The sequence below is a fragment of the Schistocerca cancellata genome, chromosome 5 (genome assembly GCF_023864275.1).
Source record: "Schistocerca cancellata isolate TAMUIC-IGC-003103 chromosome 5, iqSchCanc2.1, whole genome shotgun sequence".
Classification (NCBI taxonomy): domain Eukaryota; kingdom Metazoa; phylum Arthropoda; class Insecta; order Orthoptera; family Acrididae; genus Schistocerca; species Schistocerca cancellata.
Genome location: NC_064630.1, coordinates 765802152 through 765823583, shown reverse-complemented (window position 1 = coordinate 765823583; position 21432 = coordinate 765802152). Strand labels below are relative to the sequence as shown.

Genomic DNA, 21432 nt, shown 5'->3' with positions numbered 1-21432 from the left:
TCGCAACAAACTGTTGCCTCATCAGGAAAGAGGGAAGGAGAGGGAAAGACGAAAGGATGTGGGTTTTAAGGGAGAGGGTAAGGAGTCATTCCAGTCCCGGGAGCGGAAAGACTTACCTTAGGGGGAAAAAAGGATGGGTATACACTCGCACACACACACATATCCAGCCACACATATACAGACACAAGCAGACATTGCTTGTGTCTGTATATGTGTTGATGGATATGTGTGTGTGTGCGAGTGTATATCCGTCCTTTTTTCCCCCTAAGGTAAGTCTTTCCGCTCCTGGGACTGGAATGACTCCTTACCCTCTCCCTTAAAACCCACATCCTTTCGGCTTTCCCTCTCCTTCCCTCTTTCCTGATGAGGCAACAGTTTGTTGCGAAAGCTTGAATTTTGTGTGTATGTTTGTGTTCGTTTGTGTGTCTGTCGACCGGCCAGCACTTTCATTTGGTAAGTCACATCATCTTTGTTTTTAGGTATATTTTTCCTTCGTGGAATGTTTCCTTCTATTATAAAAATATAGTATTATTCATAAATACCTCTGGGGTTTCAGAAGACGTCTGCCCAAAAATTAAAAGACACAGAGAGAAGTGACACATATCAGTGGAAGGAGCACCTCTCAAAGTTTTGACTCTTAATACACACTGTGGTGATGTTTCAGATTACATCACTGGAGGGAGAGGGGGGGGGGGGCACAGGCATGTAGGAACACAACATCTATAAGAGTGACACATTCATTTTGTGTTCCTGAATTCACTAAATGCAAGTCAGTTGTGACAGTTCAAGGTCAATTTCATACCAGATATCAGGTAAAGGCTCCAACAGACAAAACAGTCAATAGGTAGTACAACACATTCCATGAAATTGGCTGCTTATATGGAGGAAATAACAGGTGGGTCATGGCAATTGTCATCAGAGAAGGTGAAGTTCGTATGGAAATCATTCATCAGGAGCTCAAAGAAACTGATGACAAGTGCAAGCAGAGAACTGAATGCTGACTATATGACACAATGAGCTTTGTTTTTGCTTTTGTAATGACTTGCAGCAGCTACTGTAATGTGAGTTAAAAACTTGGAGAGCTGTACCATCCACTGATACCTGGTTATTTTCTATATGTCTTGTACTTTTCATGTTGTTGTCTTTTGAAACCCCAGAGCTACTTATGAATAACCCTGTATAAGTCAGTGTTTTTGCTCCTCATCTGCTGCAAACAACAGTGTTTGACGAAGATCGCCCTTTACAGGCTTCAGCAGTTGACAGATTATTGTGGAGGATTGAAATCTGATTTATCAATGTCTTTCTTCAACATGTCCACCTCTGTAGCTGAGCTGTCAGTGTGTCTGTCATGTGTAGGACATGGGCTGAATTCTTTGTACTGCCAGGGATTTTGTCTTGTTTGAGGACTGGAAAGAGGAGTACTCAGCCATGTGAGGCTAACTGAGTAGCTACTCAAATGATATACAATGCCTCCAAGGTTCACGGTCCTCTGGTTTTGATAGTGGAGTGACTTCTGTACATTTACTCTTTTCCCATCTGTGAGCCCCAGAACATGAGGAATGCTACATTTATTGCTGTTTCTTCAAGCTATCTGCCTCCACAGCTGAGTTCACTAAAGTAAGGAACGCATCTTGTGATGGCCCACTTACCTGTAGTCTGACATTGCACTTGTTCTGTGATAACGTGAAGTTTCATGTCATGCTGTACTGTAAATATATCCAGGAAACTAATGATATGAAGGATATTATCAAATGATTAGACTGAACAAGAAATGAATTTTAAAAGATATTTATCTCACTTTTTTTTGCAATATACCATAGTTGATGGCCTGTTCCAGTTTTACAGTTTCCAGTTTATACAAGTAAATGGATGCACATCTCTTCCATTGTGAACAAATAAGAGTGAAAACTCGCCCAAACATTAATCACAGTCACAGTATTTGTTAAGTTTCACAGTGGCATAATATGCAGTGACAGAACAATGAAAGTGACAGTGCACATGAAATAATTTGCAGTAAAATGAACAACATTAATGACATGGTCCAGTAACTAGAAGAACATTTTTAGGCTGCATATTTACTAGTTCACCCAAGATTTTAAGACACAAAGATATTCCTCAGTTTCAGACTATTTACAAATGTATTTGTCATGAATATTATGCTGGGGAGCAGAATGAACTTTCACAGATACAATGTTAGTATCATGCTATGTAGGCACAGTCTTTCAGTCAAACTAACATAACAGTGTTATCCGAATGCTTGCATATCACAGAATCTAATGAAATCTGTTACAGAGATATCTGTGTGCTGGCCAGTTGCAGACAGCCAATTTTGGGAGAGGGGTGGCTATTTAAAGACAAGTGTAAGAACATGATGTGATTTCTGAAACTACTTAGTCTTTTGAGATTTGGCCAGGTTAGATTTTATTACATATTGAAGGAGGGTCCATGGTTGGCATCCGTTTATCAGCTCTGCCAGGCTCTTGTCTCCCACTGGAATGAAATGGTACAAATTCAAAAAACAATCTAAAACAGCTTCCGGGGACCTGCCCCACATATTCTTCTGCATCTGAGTTTTAAACATCCACACCACGTGTTCAGTATCACCATTAGGCTGAGGATGAAATGGAGGAGTTGTGAGATGATGAACACCAGTAGCCTGACAAAAAGATACAAATTCTCAAGAAATAAACCACAGTATGCACAAGTCCCTCAATTGCAAAAATCTTAGAAAGGGCCGAAATAGTGGCCACTGTGGACATGGATGAACAGTGCACCATGTAGGAAGACTTGGAACAGTCATCCACTACAATGAGCCGATACTGAAGAGCGCATCAAAATCAATATGTAGACACTTCCACAGATGCTGTGGCATTGGCCAGGGTGAAAAAGATGCTGTCATGACCACATGTTGCCGAAAACAGTGAGCATAAGTGCGGCAATAAGGCATGTAATGTCCCCATCTGTGTGCGGTCAGCACACATGCCAGGAGCCAAATCTGTGATGTGAGTGGTCACCTAATGACTGACATGCAGAAGCCACAGTGCATTACAGCATTAGGAAGTAAGAATCTCAACAGGGGAGCAGTATCCTTCACAGTTAACTATAGAACCCCATCAGATGCAGAAAGGCAGAGCTGGAGGGAGACATACTTATGCAAGAGATCCGAGGCAGGGCCTGGAGGTTTTTCTGGCCAGCTGTGCTGCACAAAAGAGAGAATCCACTTAGTACAGCATCCACGGCAAAGGTCAATTCCATTGTGGCACTAGTGATCAGAAAACTATAGACAGCATTCAGCTTCTCAATATCTAAACAGAAACAAAGCAACTCGTCCTCATCAAACACTGGGGCTGGCCTGATTGGAAGGCGAAATAAGGCATCAGTATTGGTGTGTTGCGACATCAGCTGGTAATGGATCTGATAATGATAACAGGAGAGGAAGAGAGCCCACCACTGCAAACAATGTACTGCCTTGTCCGAAACAGAAGCTGAAGGGTTAAAAACAGCAACTGTCAGCTTGTGATCTGGGGTTAATGGAACTTAGAGCCATACAAGAAGACGTGAAATTTCTTGAGGGCATACACAATTGCTAAAGCCCCCTTTTCAATCTGAGAATACTGCTGCTGAGGAGGAGTTGAAGTTTTAGAAGCATAAGCAATGAGTCATTCAGATCTGTCCATATATTTTTGCACCAACAACATGCCAAGACCATTCTGAGCGGCATCTGTAGCCAACATGAGATGCTGACCCAGCTGAAAAGTGGCCAGACGCAAGGCAGATTGAAGCTTCGATTTAAGCAAAATGAATACTTGGTCACAAGCTGGGGAGCAAAAAAAGGCACAATATAATGCAAAAGTGTGTGCAGGGGTTGAGCAACAGTGGATGCAATCAGTAAAACCATATGGTAGTACGCAACTTTAGCTAGACACTCCCCTAGTTCCTTAATGGAGGTCAGCTGTGGCAAAGCTGCAATTGTGTCAACATGATGATGCAATGGCTTGACCCCTGTACAAGAAACTACTCAACTGATGGCTGAAAAAATTGAGATTTGGAAAGGTTGCACTTGAGACCCGCAGACTGGAAAAAAGAAAATGACAATCGAGATGGGTGAGGTGGTCTTTGATGAAAGAACCCAAAACAATTGATAGGTAATTGATAGATAATTGATGCAGCCAGGTACAGAGGCTATCAGCTGTTCTAAAAAATGCTGAAAAATAGTGGGCATGGTAGTGACACCAAAAGGCAAGCATTGATATTGGCACAGGCAGAAAGTTGTATTGACAACAAGAAGGCATCTAGTGGCCACATCCAAAGGGAGCTGGAGGTATGCTTCTGACAAATCACTCTTGGAAAAGTAGTGGCCACCTCACAATTTTGCGAGCAACTCATCAGGGTGGGGCAAAAAGAATATATCTGTCATGAACTGTGCATTAATTGTGACACTGAAGTCCCCTCAGAGCTGTAGCTTACCCGTCAGCTTCTTAACAATGACCAGTGGTGTAGCCCATTCATTGGAAGAAATAGGCCAAATGACATCAAGCAATGTCAGTCTATTCAGCCTTGACAGAGTTGCAAAATGTGACAGGCATCTGTCGTGCCAAAAAAAACCAAAATGGGAAGACTCTTTCACGGTAATGTGGGCCTGAAAACTGGAAGCCCCTGTGATGCTGAGTTGAAGGTTGTACTGCTGCAATCGCTTCCTTGACATCCTGAACACCTACAATGTGCCTAACAGGGGTTGACTGAGCAGCTTCCAATACATGCATCACATCAGTCACATGCATTCTGTCACAGTAATAGGTTGAGAGAAGCTTGCACATTTCATCAAATGATAAGCTGGCCAGTTCTTGCACAGGCACAAGCTGGCACAACAATTGATAAACACATGGTGAAAGACAGGAAAGGAAGAAAGCTCTACACAGGTTTGCATCATTAACATGAAAAAGCTAGAAATGTTGGTATAACTGTGTCTCATAAGAGTCCCAGACTTCGGCCATTCATCGAATGCCAGGGAAGGATGACCACTGCACAGATGGGAGAGTGACCTGCCATGAACATGGAGATGCCACTTGACTTAGGGCAGTGGCGAGAGCCTGCTGTTGTTCTACAAAAGCTTGCTGGTGAGCAATGATAGGTTGGAATATTTATTCCATTGAGACATTCATCGGGTGACTTAGCACTGATGCTAACATGCAGACAAAACGTAACCCTCATTTGTCACCAAGTTTGCTATAGCAAGAACAAACACGATTTATGGAGCATAGTACTTTATAGAGAAATGTGTAAGATGCAATAAAATGCAGGTTGTGAATGGCACCAGGCACATTGGCTGAACAACAGTAAGATGGGTTACAGAATAGGCTCAGCGCTCATTAGAAATCACTTAAATAATACTGTTTCTTTGGTGGCTCACCAGATTGTGTCAAGGGGCTGACCCAGGTGGCCTCTATAAGCAGAATGTGGACTGTATGAATGCATGATCTCTGAAATTATGCACATCATGAGTGAAGATACATCACATAATATGGACTCATAAGACTTGATTTTAGGTTGGCTTATGAATAACATATTTCAGGTTATCCACAAAAGTACAGGGAACATTGTTATTATGTCTCATCTAAAATCCCCTACTTGTAAGTATGGCATCCACTGTGAAATAACCATTTCATGATTCTAAACTATTCAAAATCCCAATTATTGGCTGAATTAATTAGTGAGTGGTATTGTTTGATTCAAAAAAATATGGTAATATAGTTATATTGTCAAAGTTCAAAACCTTGCAGTCGTTAAAGGAGAATAGGTGATTGAAATTTAGAGAATCTGAATTTTTTATGTCAGTTATTTTGTCAGTTAATTAAATTTGGTTAATTCCAATTATGTTCCTGGAAAGACAGGAATTGCTACTGCCCATGGCTCCATGAAAAGTCTGCCAACTTTTAAAGCCTTGTAACATATGACCCTCAATAAACACAGTGGCCTGCTGCAGTTGTGTAATTATTGTGTAGACAGCAGTCATTCACAAGCAGCATTATCACTGCATTAGACTGATACTGTTAGCTACATGGTAAACATCAACCATTGTCTAAAGATGACTGTGCAGTCTTTAGCCAAAAGTTTATGAAGTTTGAACCAGCTCATGTTGTTGGAAGCCCAGAATGATATAATAGTATTTAGTTCTACTGAGATCTCTTAGCTAGTGCTATGTATCTAAATATGTTACAACTAATCCTCATACTCTAATTAATGGCTCATGTTTTTCTTGTTAAGGTATGATATGAGGACAGTATAGAACATAAGTGTGGATATCAAAAGTAATGGTAAAGTGTGTCGGCATGTCAATTATGTTTATATAGTTCAGATTTGTTGGAAGGTACACTGAAATGAATTCATAGTATGTTGTTAATTAAGCACTTTTGCATTTGATGACAGCTCACAAACAGATTAAATGCAGCAGCTGAAAGAAGTGCAGCATCTTCTGATACACTTGAAACATTTTTACTCCAGATACATTTTCTCAGATCAAAACCTGTATTCATATGAAGCCTTTGGACAGCACTGATAAAGCTGAAAAACTCTGGACAGCATATAGGCACAAAATCATTATGTTTTCCATTATGTTGCTCTTCATGCATTTAATGACTTTTCCTTTTGTTAATAACTTGGAAATCATTACTTCATTAGGAAAATCATTGTTGATTCTAAATAAGTTATGAACTGATAATTATACAATAGTGAAAGTATTTTATGAATAATTTGCTGTGTATGAGCTTCTGTATAGCTTTCAGCAAATGTCAACTATATAGATAGCATACTTAATTCAAATTCTTCAATGGACAATAATACAGATGAAGTGTCTTTCTTTTTTGCCAATCAATTTGATTTCTGTGTGGGGCATAACCTTTGCTGAGGTGTCTGCTAAATGTTAAGGGTTCTGTCATTATTTTGTTGTATTGGGAAGACTGATTGACATATCACTTAAAACTTTATTAGAAGTCTTCATGTGAAGAAGGATTCACACATTTTCTGCACTGTACAATGTACACCAAAAGTTTCATACATATCAGAAGCAAAGATAAAAACAACCATATTAAATGAAAGAGAACATACAAAAGATAGTGGCTCACAATATATACAGTGAGACCACAGATACTCATTTAAATTATTTGGCAAAGCTTAACACATTCCCACTTCAAAACATTTAAATAATCATCTTCAAAAATACCTAGACTCATTTAGTCCACAAATTCATAATGTTTTTCTTTTTCCTCAATCCTTTCTACTACTGGCATATCATTTGTCTGTAAGTAAAGTATTTTTACAGTTTTGTTGGATACGTCTTCCCATGTACTAATGATTCGAACATTATCAGAATGCTTTGACCTTTTATGCTTTGGTGGATTGACAGGAAGATTTAATGCACTCTGGCTATAAATAAAGTTGTATGCTTATTATAGCTTATCGGCTCATACAAAAGCTTCTTCAATAAATAAGTCTCTACAAGCCTCAGAAAGAACCATATACCCAGCCTTTGTGTTAGAAAGAGCAACAGTTGCCTGATTAGCACTTTGCATCAAGCTACAGAGTCACAAAACTTAACAATAAAAGCAGCACATGATTTTCTATCTAAATAACAATTTGCCCAGTCTGCGTCTACAAAACAACAGAATTCTAAATCAGCTTTTGTAAATTATAGATAATGAGTCTTAGTTTCCTTCAAATATATCAAAATGTCTTAGCACATTTCCAATTTTTATCATAATATGAATTATTAAAGTCCCATGGAAACAAATATTTGGTTTTATGAATACTGACAAATACATCTAGCTTTTCATTAGGGCTTCATAAAGGAAATCATCAGTCTTATTTTCTTTTCAAATCAGAAAATCAAGTATAGATCCAATAGTAGTTTTTGCAATTTTACAATTTGTCATACTGAACCTTTCCAACAGCTGATCAGTTTACTTCTCTTGATTTCAAGCTAACACTTCACTAATCTTATCACATTTAATTTCCATCGCAAACCAGGTTTTAGCTATTCCTAAGCCCTTTGCTTCAAACCAAGCTTAATTTTTCAAGAGTTCACTCTCACAGGCATCATTTGAAAAAGTGTAGAAATCATCAACAAATAAGATTGTAGCAACTTGTGTTTTATTAATTAGCAAGGTACTAGTCTATACGTTTTGTACCCAAAACAGTTAAAAACATCATTTACCCTTTTATTCCACACTCTGGATGATTGTTTTAACCCATACCCCTTTTGAACTTCAAAACTTGATCTTTATTATTATAAAGATTATACCCTTCAGATTGCTTTGATAAGGTTTTCTCTTTGAGAATGCAATTTAAAAAAGCCACCTTCTCATGAATATGTGTGATGTTTAAATCTAGTTCAACAGATATAGCCATTATAATTCTAAGTGTAGAACACCTTATCATGGTTTCATCGGAATCACCCCCAGGAGTCTGGTTTCTGAGTTTTACCACAAACTTAGCACAATGCTACACTTTACCTTCACTGCTGACTCCTATCTGGAACACCACTTACACTGCACAACATTGCCACTTTCTGGAAAATTTGTGATTTACCAAGTACTGTTGTCTTCAAAATCTTGTATCTCTTTGTTCATAGCATGTCTCCATTCTTCTGCATCAGGTCTGGAAATGGCCATCTGTACAGTTGTGGGTCTTTGATTTGATCTGAAGTTCCAGGAGAAAAATATGTCTCATAATTATCAAACCTTTTATTTCATCAACAAAAATAATCATTCATTAGTTTTTGAAAATATAATGTAACTGGATAGACAAAATGCTATGTAAAATCGCTCCTACCCAGTCACTCACTGGCCAGTCTGATGTGACAGTAGAAGGCAGCAAAAGTAAAGCTGAAGCTTTAAATCTTGCATTTATGAAATTATTCACTTAGGACAATCATAAAAATATATGTTTCTTTGACAACCTCACAGACTCCTGTGTGGGGACATAGTAATAAGCATACCTAGTGAAGAGAAACAACTGAAAGAGTTGAAAGAAAATAAGTCACCAGATCCTGATGGAATTTCCAATTTGGTTTTACAAAGAGTACTTTACATCATTGGTCTCCTAATTAGCTTGAATTAATCACAAATTTTTGTCCAGCCCAAAGTACCAAGTGACTGGATAAATGCCCAGGTGACTCTTGTGCGTGAGAAAGGTAAAAGAACGGACCCACAGAATTACAGACCAATATCTTTGACATTGGTTGTCTGCAGAATCCTTCAACAAATTCACAGTTCAACTATAACAAATTTCCTTGAGAAAGAAAAGCCCCTGCCCACAAATCAGCAAGGTTCAGAAAGCATCCATCACTCATGTGAAACTCAGCTTGTCCTTATCTCACACGAGATCCTGCATGAAAGGCAACAGGCAGATTCCATATTCCTAGATTTTCATAGAGCATTTGACACTATCCCACATTGCTGACTGTTAAAGAAGCAACAAGCATACATAATAGGTTCCCAGGTATGCGAGAGGCTTGAAGACTTCTTAATTACCCCAAAATTGATGCCATATGAAAGCAACGAGTGAAAATAGGTGTAGTAAGCTAATTTACTAAGATGTTTATCACCAAAATTTGCAATGACCCTTATTGCATAAGTAGCTGAACTCAAACGTTTCACCAGATCATCAATGTGTTTCTTCCAATTTAATCTCTCATCAATGGCCACACCTAAAAATTTGGAATATTCTACCTTAGCTATATGCCTCTGATTAAGGTCTATATTTATTAATGGCATCATACCATTCACTGTACAGAACTGTATGTACTGTGTCTTATCAAAATTCAGTGAGAGTCCGTTTACAAGGAACCACTTAGTAATTTTCTGAAAGACAGTATTGACAATTTCATCAGTTAATTCTTGTTTGTCAGGTGTGATTACTATACTTGTATCATCAGCAAAGAGAACTAACTTTGCCTCTTCATGAATAATAGAATGGCAAGTCATTAATATATATTAAGAACAACAAAGGACCCAAGACTGACCCTTGTGGAACCCCATTCTTGATAGTTCCCCAGTTTGAGGAATGTGCTGATCTTTGCATATTATGAGAACTGCTTATTTCAACTTTCTGCACTCTTCCAGTTAGGTATGAATTAAACCATTTGTGCACTGTCCCACTCATGCCACAATACTTGAGCTTGTCTAGCAGAATTTCATGATTTACACAATCAAAAGCCTTTGAGAGATCACAAAAAATCCCAATGGGTGGTGTTCGGTTATTCAGATCATTCAAAATTTGATTGCTGAAAGCATATATGGCATTTTCTGTTGAAAAACCTTTCTGGAAACCAAACTGACATTTTGTTAGTACTTCATTGTTACAGATATGTGAAGCTACTCCTGAATACATTATTTTCTCAAAAATTTTGGATAAAGCTGTTAGAAGGGAGATTGGACAGTAATTGTTGACATCAGATCTATCCCCCTTTTTATGCAAAGGTATAACAATAGCATATTTCAGTCTATCAGGGAAAATGCCCTGTTCCAGAGAGCTATTACACAGGTGGCTGAGAATCTTACTTATCTGTTGAGAACATGCTTTTAGTATTTTGCTGGAAATGCCATCAATTCCATGTGAGTTTTTGCTTTTAAGCAAGTTTATTATTTTCCTAATTTCAGAGGGAGAAGTGGGTGAGATTTCAATCGTATCAAATTGCATAGGTATGGCCTCTTCCATTAACAGCCTAGCATCTTCTAATGAACACCTGGCTCCTACTATATCCACAACATTTAGAAAATGATTATTAAAAATATTTTCAACTTCTGACTTTTTGTTCGTAAAGTTTTCATTCAATTTGATGGTAATACTGTCTTCCTGTGCTCTTGGTTGACCTGTTTCTCTTTTAATAATATTCCAAACTGTTTTAATTTTATTATCAGAGTTGCTGATTTCAGACATGTTACACATACTTCTGGATTTTTTAATAACTTTTCTTAATATAACACAGTAGTTTTTATAATGTTTGATAGTTTCTGGGTCACTACTCTTTCTTGCTGTCAGATACATTTTCCTTTTCCGGTTACAAGATATTTTTATACCCTTAGTAAGCCATGGTTTGTTACAAGGTTTCTTACGAGTATATTTAACTATTTTCTTGGGGAAGCAGTTTTCAAATGCATTTACAAAAATGTCATGAAATAAATTATATTTTAAATTGGCATCAGGTTCACGGTACACCTCATCTCAGTCTAACTGCTGTAGGCTTTCCCTGAAATTTGCAATTGTTAAATCGTTGACTGAACATACTACTTTGGAGGACTGTTTAGTATTGCTGAATGGAGCTATGTCATATATTGTAACTAGCTGTGCACCATGATCAGAAAGACCATTCTCAACAGGCTGAGCATTTATCTGGTTAAACTTATCTTGGTCTATAAAGAAGTTATCTATCAGTGAGCTGCTATCCTTTACCACCCGAGTAGGAAAATCAATAACGGGTGTCAAATTGAAAGAACCGAGTAATACTTCAAGGTCATTTTTCCTATTACCCTCTTTCAGAGAATCTACATTGAAGTCCCCACAAATAATAATTTGCTTCCCCCTGTCTGACAGATAGCACAACAAGGAGTCCAAATTTTTCAGAAATAGATGAAAATTTCCTGATGGGGACCTATATACAGTTAGAATTATAAATGTGCCTTTCTTTAATTTAAGCTCACAGGCACATGCTTCTATATGTTTCTCTACACAAAACTTTTTTGTTTCTATACTTTTTGCACAATGGTAACTTTTGACATATATTGGTTGATGTCAAGAATGGCATCTAGCTCTAAATGGTAGAAAAATTGCAGAAAAATGTAAGTTGCGGTGGATGAGAAGGAAAAACAAGCCCATAATGTTTGAGTACAGCATTAATAGTGTGTTGCATGATACAGTTATGATGGTTAAATATGTAGTCATAATGCTGCAGAGCAATATGAAATAGTATGAGCAAGTAAGGATTGTAGTAGGGGATGTGAATGGACAACTTTGGTTTATTGGGATTCTAGGAAACTGTGGTTCATCTGTAAAGGAGACCACTCATAGACACTAGTGTGACCCATTGTTGAGTACTGTTCAAGTGTTTGGGATCTGCACCAGGTGGGAATAAAGGAAGACATTGAAGCAATTCAGAGACAGACTGCTACATTTGTTTCCAGTAGGTCTGAAAAGCGTGCAAGTACTATGGAGATATTTTGGCACCTCAGTTGGGAACCCCTGGAGGAAAGATGATATTCTTTTTAGGGAACAGTATTGAGAAAATTTAGAGAAGCAGAATTTGAAGCTGACTGCTGGTGTATGTTTCGTGTCACGAACACGAAAATAAGATTAGAGAGTTTAGGACCCCTACAGGGACATATAGCCAGTCATTTTTCTCTTGCTCTTCCTGTGAGTGAAATAGGAAAGGAAATGACTGCTAGTGGTACAGGGTACACTCTGCCATGCACCATGTGGTGTCTTGTGGGTATGTATGTAGATGTTGAACATGAGAGAAGTGGCTTCCGAACGACTAAGACGGAAGCAGGATCACTAAGGGCATTAAACATCATGTCGCTCTATGAAATATTCATAAATGCAAAATAATGCTCATGAAAAAGGGAAGATGAGTCAATAATCTCTGATTACAACATTACTGGTAAACTTACAGGAACTGACACATCTTCAAAATTTTCAAACATTATGCCAAAAAATGATGTCAGACAGCAAGAACATGTAAAATCAGTAAGGAGATTTGCAATGGCATTACCAGAAAAAGCCTGTACTGCTTCACTCAACATTAACATATTGTGAGCAACAATGTGTGTGTGTGTATGTGTGTGGTTTGAGGTTTTTGGGCGCTAAACAGCGTGGTCATCAGTGCCCAAACGCATAGAAACAGGAACACATGCAGTGAAGGGATGAAGACGGACACCGAACAAGGAGAACGGCTAAAAGACACAGACCTGACGCAGTTCCAAATCCTCACATACAGAGGCAAAACAAGAGGAGAAGAAACACACTAAAAGAGGAAAGGAAACACAAGGAAAAGAGAACAGAAATCGAAGTGAAACAAGTAGGTAATCGTGACTGGCGGACCTCTTACCTAAAGCCTGGGTGAGCCAGTCACCCAGCAGCACATTAAAATCCTCTCCCTAAAATCCGAGGCAACAAATTGGACAGGACACAAAACCGTAACAACTTAACCACAGTCGCGTCGTCTTGCAGAATAGAGGGCAAATCCGGTGGCAAGGAAACCACCGCCCTCTGGTCAGAGAATAAAGGACAGTCAAGTAAAATGTGGCGGACCATAATCTGGACGCCACAAGCACTGCAGATTGGGGGGTCCTCCCGCCGGAGTAAAAAACCGTGCGTTAAGGGACTGTGCCCGATGCGGAGGCGAGTGAGGAGAACCTCATCCCGCCTGCATGACTGGTAGGACGTACGCCATGGCCGCGTGGTGGCCTTGACCAGACGCAGCTTAGTTTCACCGACTGCCAGCCACTCCTCTTCCCATTGACGCATAACACGAAAATGCAAAAGGGAGGTAACAGCATGGAGGGGGACGGCACATTCAACAATGTCTCTATTATTCCTGGAGCATTAGTCTTGTCAATACAAACTACAGCAACAGTAAAACAGTTCTGACCACCATAAACACCAGTGTTAGTAAAAGGAAACCTAACAATGGAAAATACAGGATGAAATGTAACAATATTATGAAAAGGAAAGCTGCTACTCACTATATAGTGGAGATGTTGAGTCACAGACAGGCACAAAAAAACTGTCACAAATAAAGCATTCAGTCAGTAAGGCCATCATTAACAATAGACACACACACATATATGCAAACTCTTACACACGACAGTAGTCTCAGGCAACTGAGACCACATTCAGTTGTCTGTGTGTGTGTGTGTGTGTGTGTGTGTGTGTGTGTGTGTGTGTGTGTGTGTTGGTGTTGGCCATTTGTGAAAGTCTTTTTTGTTGTCCCTACCTGCGACTCAGTAGCTCCACTATATGGGGAGTGGCAACTTTCGATTTCATAATATTGTTAAAAGCAGACCTAACATTGTACCATGAAGATGTGCATGACTAGCAAACAACTATTGATACATAGCAGGAATGTGGAAAAGTGCAGTGCATCCATAAAGGAAACAGCATACAAACTCTGTTGTTACCTTCTGTAAAGTTCTCATTTAGTGTTCGTGGTTATGAAACTGATCTGACGGAAGATGTCAAAGTAACTTAGGGCTGTACTGTGACGATAGGGCCACACTGGTAACTCATGCTAATGTGCAATACACATGCTAACAGAACTGCAATTGGAATCACTAGAAGAAATGGCACATTATTAGAGAACTGATACCTGAGCCAGACTGTGCAATATTTCCACTGCCTCCATGATATGCCTACATCTAATACAGTGATCATGAGTATCAAGTTAACGCAATCAGGGCAAATAAGGATGCCTACGTAGTAATTTTTTACTCTCACCATATGCAAAACAGGTCTTTCATGCACTGCACAGGGTGGGCAAGAAATCCCAATACACATCATCATCATCAGTTTTTTGCTAAATTAGCAGGTCCTTTGCCTCTCCATTTCCAGTTATCTATTGCTTCCTTCTTAAGGCTGCTGTATGTTGTACTGTCCATCACGCCATCCTGTATCTGAAATCTATCCTTCCTTGCATCTTTTGCCCTTTTACATAACCTTCTAACACTGTTTTTATCAGTCCGTCATTCTTTTGTAATATGTGCTCAATCCAATTTCTTTTTCTTCTTTTTATTACATCTAGTAACTGTCTTTTCTCTCCCACTCTTCTCAGTACCTCTTCATTTCTTACTCTGTCCATCCAACTTATTCTTTTCATCTTCCACCATGTCCGCATCTCAAAAGCCTCCAGCCTTTCTCTGACTTTCTTCCTCAAAGTCCATGTTTCAGTGCCATAGAGAGGAACACTCCATACAAAACATTTTATGAGTATTTTCCTCAGTTCTCTGTCCAGACTGCTGCAGAAAATTCTCCTCTTTTTTATTTAATAAAATTTCACTTTTGCCATTGCTATCCTTGTTTTAATTTCTGTGCTGCACTTCCAGTTGGTGTCTAACCTGCTTCCAAGATATTTAAAATTTTGCACCTGTTCTAATATTTCACCATTCACCATTCAGCATAATTTTTATTTCTGTATTCCCTCCTAGTGCCAATACTTTTGTTTTCTTTGGTTAATTTTCATTCCATAATTTTTTCCCTTAGCTTCAGTGGGTTCCATTAAATCCTGTAATTATTTTTCCCCTGTGGCCAGAAGGACCAAGTCATCAGCAAACCTAAAACACCCTACTCTTGTTCCTCCAATTTCTTCTCCTTTGTCATCTAATAAGCATTGGTCAATCATATTTTCCAAGTAGAAGTTGAAAAGGGTAGGTGATTGATAACATCCTTGTCTTACTCCTTTTCCTAGTCCAATCCAGTTTGTACTTTCTCCTCTCACTTTAACTCAGGCTTTTTGATTCAGATATGAGTTTACAAGTCTTCTGATTTTCCAGTCCACTCTCTTTCCCCTAATTATAGTTGCCAGCTTGCCCCAAGCCACATTGTCAAATGCATTTTCTAGATCAATGAAGCACATATAGAGGTCTCTCCCTTTTTCAATAAACCTTTCTCCAAATATTTGTAGGAGCCCTATTGCATCTCTGGTGCCCATATTCCAACTAAAGCCAAACTGTTCCTTGCCAAAATTCTCCTCCATTACTTTTTCAAGTTGTGACCTCCACTTCTCTCTTTGCTCCACTTCTTTCACTGATCTTTCCTCTTGTTTCTTCCTTCTTCATACCGCGGCTGTATCTCAGGGTTTTCAATGCAAAAATGTAGTGAGAAGGGGGCACATGTGTGTGGTGGTTCATAATATCGTAGTGCCGTGAGGGAGCATCACTTGTGCCTCTGGTTTGAGAAGACTGATGGCTGAAGTACAAACATTTCTCAGAATAAAAACAGGTATGTACTCTCTTTTCTTTTAAAACTATAAATAGCAGTGTAGCTAGTACTATCTTTCGTTCTACTAAACTGAATGAGTGTGACACCATTGATGAAGTTTCAACCTCAAAAGAAGTTTATTAATACCAATTAGCTGAAATAGAAAAAAGACTCGTCCAATCCAGAAGTCACTCACTGTTAGAGTAATTAGTTTTTGATGTGTGTGTAGTGGTCATTGATACTTAAAAGATCATTTCAGTAATTCTATCACAGTCCGTTTATGAGTCGCTAAGCTATGTATCAACAAGCTAACTATGCAATGATTAATATTTGCTGTTTTCCGACAGTAAATCGCTTCTCGCTTGCTTTAAGCATCAATACAATTACTATGCCACTCATATAAGTCTTTGATAGTTATTATCAAGCTAACGTCTGTAAATTGCAGTTAATGTTACTGAATCCTACACATGACAGTAACGCCCAATATCCAGCCGCATATCTGAAACTCCGCGCTGATACTTGAGAATTCGCGTGCGATTTGTTTGCACCGAAGTTGAGCCGTGGTCCCTTGAATAATTTTTAAATCAATTTGGGTTGTAAATTAACAATTCTATGCCCATTCACGAAAGTTACAGCAGATCTGCACTCGACGACTACATGATCGTGCACTCGAGCAACACGGCAGAAGAGAAATCGTATCATGCATAATGCAACAAGGTGATTTGCTATGTCAAAACATATTTATATCTATCTCATTAAAACTCATTATCTATTAAATGTTGTACATAATCATATTCTTTACTCTGCAAATAATCATTAAATTTAGAAATGAATTGCATGTATAAATAAAATCTCAAGTTGGTATGATGTCATGGGTCACTGCTTTTTTCAACTCCCCTACATTCATGTGATGCAAAGTAGATCCGACTATATTGGACATACTCATGTAATGCTACAAAGTCTCTTATTAATTATTCTTAACATCACTTTGGCTGCATGTGAAATGAGGCTAATTGTCCTGTTCTCACTGCATTTCTTGGTTCCTTGTTTTTTTGGTAATAGAATCATTACTGTTGTCAGAAAGTTCTCAGGCCATTCACCACTGTCATATATTTTATTACATAACCTCAATATTTCTCTTATTCCATCCTGGTTCAAGCATTTTAATATTTCTCCCTGTATTGTATCTGTGCTACCTCTTTGCCATTTTTCATTGCAGCTATGGCAGACTTTACTTCTTCCATTATGATGGTTGGTCCTTTCTCATCATTCAAGTTCCAGAGTTTCTGGTTTGCGATCTGTGTCATACAGCTCTTTTAGATATTCTTCCCATCTCTGGAGGACATCGTAATGATCTTTGTACACTACCTCTTTGCCTTTACACAAAATTTTCATAGCAACAGCAGCACTTCCTGCTCTATTTTAATCCCATGTCGTAGTCTTTACTCTGTTGTATAGTAAGTCATATCTTCCCTTCCTGTCCAGTTCTTCAACTGCATCATATTCCTCTTTTTCTGCTTCTCTTGGCAGTTCATTATTTAACCTCCAGTACATCTTTCTTCTATCTTCAGTGTTCTTGTTTTTTAAATTTTCTTCTCTCCTCCATCTTGGAAATCATTTCTTGTGAGACCCATGCTTTTCTTTTAACATATCCTATATTTTGCTGTCCTGCTTTAATGATTCCTTCTTTCAACATATTCCAGTACTCATTGACATTATCAGGTGGTTCTTTGTCTCATAATGTGTTTAGAAACACAAGTGACAGCATTTCTATAATTTGTTCTTTGTTGAATCTTATCTTCTCTTGATCCCACTTCTTCACCATGGTCGCCTTCTTCAGTTTTTTCAATTTTATTTCTATTTCTGCCATAAGTAAATTGTGGTTGCTATTAATATCTGCACCTGCTAATGTGTGCACCTTCTTGATTCCATTCCTGTATCTTTCTTCTACCAGTATAAAATTGATTTGGTTTCTGTATTTATCCCCTGGTGATTTCCAAGTGTAGAGCCTCCTCTTTTGGTTCTTGAACCGTGTATGTGCCACATACACCTCTTGAATCAAATGTGATTCTAATTGATTTGAGTGTTTTTGGAAAAAGTACTTACTTGTGTTTTAAGTGTCCAGTGAATTGATATGTTCACCATCGTACTGTAAACATATTTCCATATCACACCATATTCTTCTTGACGTATTTTTTAGTATGTCTAGTGTTGTGGTGCTGAACACATCCTCAACAGTATTGTGCAATGTTTTTATAGCATAATTACATTCAGATATACAGGGTGTTTCAAAAATGACCGGTATATTTGAAACGGCAATAAAAACTAAACGAGCAGCGATAGAAATACATCGTTTGTTGCAATATGCTTGGGACAACAGTACATTTTCAGGCGGACAAACTTTCGAAATTACAGTAGTTACAATTTTCAACAACAGATGGCGCTGCAAGTGATGTGGAAGATATAGAAGACAACGCAGTCTGTGGGTGCGCCATTCTGTACGTCGTCTTTCTGCTGTAAGCGTGTGCTGTTCACAACGTGCAAGTGTGCTGTAGACAACATGGTTTATTCCTTAGAACAGAGGATTTTTCTGGTGTTGGAATTCCACTGCCTAGAACACAGTGTTGTTGCAACAAGACGAAGTTTTCAACAGAGGTTTAATGTAACCAAAGGACCGAAAAGCGATACAATAAAGGATCTGTTTGAAAAATTTCAACGGACTGGGAACGTGATGGATGAACATGCTGGAAAGGTAGGGCGACCGCGTATGGCAACCACAGAGGGCAACGCGCAGCTAGTGCAGCAGGTGATCCGACAGCGGCCTTGGGTTTCCGTTCGCCGTGTTGCAGCTGTGGTTCAAATGACGCCAACGTCCACATATCGTCTCATGCGCCAGAGTTTACACCTCTATCCATACAAAATTCAAATGCAGCAACCCATCAGCGCCGCTACCATTGCTGCACGAGAGACATTCGCTAATGATATAGTGCACAGGATTGATGACGGCGATATGCATGTGGGCAGCATTTGGTTTACTGATGAAGCTTATTTTTACCTGGACGGCTTTGTCAATAAACAGAACTGGCGCATAAGGGGAACCGAAAAGCCCCATGTTGCAGTCCCATCATCCCTGCAGCCTCAAAAGGTACTGGTCTGGGCCGCCATTTCTTCCAAAGGAATCATTGGCCCATTTTTCAGATCCGAAACGATTACTGCATCACGCTATCTGGACATTCTTCATGAATTTGTGGTGGTACAAACTGCCTTAGACGACACTGCGAACACCTCGTGGTTTATGCAAGATGGTGCCCGGCCACATCGCACGGCCGACGTCTTTAATTTCCTGAATGAATATTTCGATGATCGTGTGATTGCTTTGGGCTATCCGAAACATACAGGAGGCGGCGTGGATTGGCCTCCCTATTCGCCAGACATGAACCCCTGTGACTTCTTTCTGTGGGGACACTTGAAAGACCAGGTGTACCGCCAGAATCCAGAAACAATTGAACAGCTGAAGCAGTACATCTCATCTGCATGTGAAGCCATTCCGCCAGACACATTGTCAAAGGTTTCGGGTAATTTCATTCAGAGACTATGCCATATTATTGCTACTCATGGTGGATATGTGGAAAATATCGTACTATAGAGTTTCCCAGACCGCAGCGCCATCTGTTGTTGAAAATTGTAACTACTGTAATTTCGAAAGTTTGTCTGCCTGAAAATGTACTGTTGTCCCAAGCATATTGCAACAAACGGTGTATTTCTATCGCTGCTTGTTTAGTTTTTATTGCCGTTTCAAATATACCAGTCATTTTTGAAACACCCTGTATGTGCCTTAATGACTCCCCAAAATGAGTTGTCAAGTGTGGTAAGGTCAGGCCTTCTTGATGACCATTTCAAGGGAGCTGGCACTGCTGATGAACCACAACTGTCCTTGAAACACACACACTGCAAGAGTGTAATGAGGAGGCACTCCATCTGGCTGCAACCATATGCAACGCCCCTTTCCTCAAGCTGAGGTGGTAGTGCTTTGGTCCACATGACAATATTTCTAGCATGTGAGTTGTGATAAATAGCACATCCATCTGAAAGTATAACCTTGGTACAGTTCACTACACCTGAAATTGATTTAATAAAGCACAGCACGCTAAAACACGCTCATTCCGGTCTGTAGCCAATAACTTGTTTATGAACATTGGTCAAAATTGTCTGAGCTTGAGGTCTATTTTCAAGTGATATGGCATATTGTTGTCCTCAGTGTATTGAATTCTGAAGCATCTTTACGTGTTGACTTCAAATGAGATTGTGCAATTGAAGCAGAGATTGTGGCACATGTTTTTTCTTCCTTCCACTCCACGGCCTGTCTTTTTAACATTGCCAAAAGCAAAAGCACATCTTTCGCAGTCCAAAAGTGTTGCCTTTCATGTCATTAAATCTTTCCTAGAATGCTCTCATAATCTGTCTCATTGTCTTCCCTGTGTGTTGTGATTTGTGCACTCACACTGTTGTCACTAAGTACTCCTCAACAGTGTAGCTGTAACCACTCACATCTGCCATAGCTACAAATTAAAACTTGACTGCAACTGCAAAAACATGCAAATATGAAGGTAAGAAGGAACGTAGCTTCCAACCTGCATAATAACATTTTATACTACATGGAATTACAGGGATACTGGGACTTGTGACCTGCCCTTTACAGTGGAATGGTAAAGTTAATATGTGCATTTGGAGATAGTTAAGCACCAATGTCTGATGAAGAAACTGTGTACATTTGATTTTGATGAAATCTTTGGAACTTACAGAGAATTTCATAATGAGTGAAAACAAAACATTTTTCTCAGTGAAAGACCTGCAGGCACACTGGCAAATTCTGGTTTCTCCACATACATTACTGTTAGTGACTAATAAACAAAATAGTTTTTTGAAAGGTATCACACCAGACAAATAACTGGCCTGAAGAAACTTAACTGAAAGAAGTCAACTTATGGATGTCATGAAAGAGCAAGCAATATCAAGCAACTCTCAAGAAAATGTAGCTGCAGCATCATTTTTCAAGATGTCCAGGACATGCCATGGAGAGCGGACACTGTAAATATGTCATAAACCTGCAAAATATCAGAACAATGTTTTTGATAACTGTTAGTTACCAAAGGGGCAATTTTTTCCAGAACACCCTCTTTAAATGATTACTCTAGGAATTTACTACAACCCCCTATGTATCGCTCACATAGAGTTAGTGAGGATAGGATTAGAATAATTGCTGCACACACAGAGGCATTCAAACAGTTATTCTTCCTGCACTCAATACGTGAATGGAACACAGTAAGAAGAGTTTAAAAGCTTTTGAAATACAACTAAAAGAAGGGATCAGTTGGAAGATCACATCCTGAGATATGCAGGAATAGTTAATATAGATGGAAGTGTGTGTGAGCAGGGAAGGGGCGACAGAAGTAGGATGTTTGTAGG

At 39.0% G+C, this 21432-nt stretch overlaps 1 protein-coding gene across 1 annotated transcript in view; it reads left to right on the top strand.

Annotated features, from left to right (window-relative positions):
* Positions 1-21432, top strand: part of LOC126188795 (SCY1-like protein 2) — a 624676-nt gene that overhangs the window by 592338 nt on the left and 10906 nt on the right. The gene's annotated exons all lie outside the window — the stretch shown is intronic.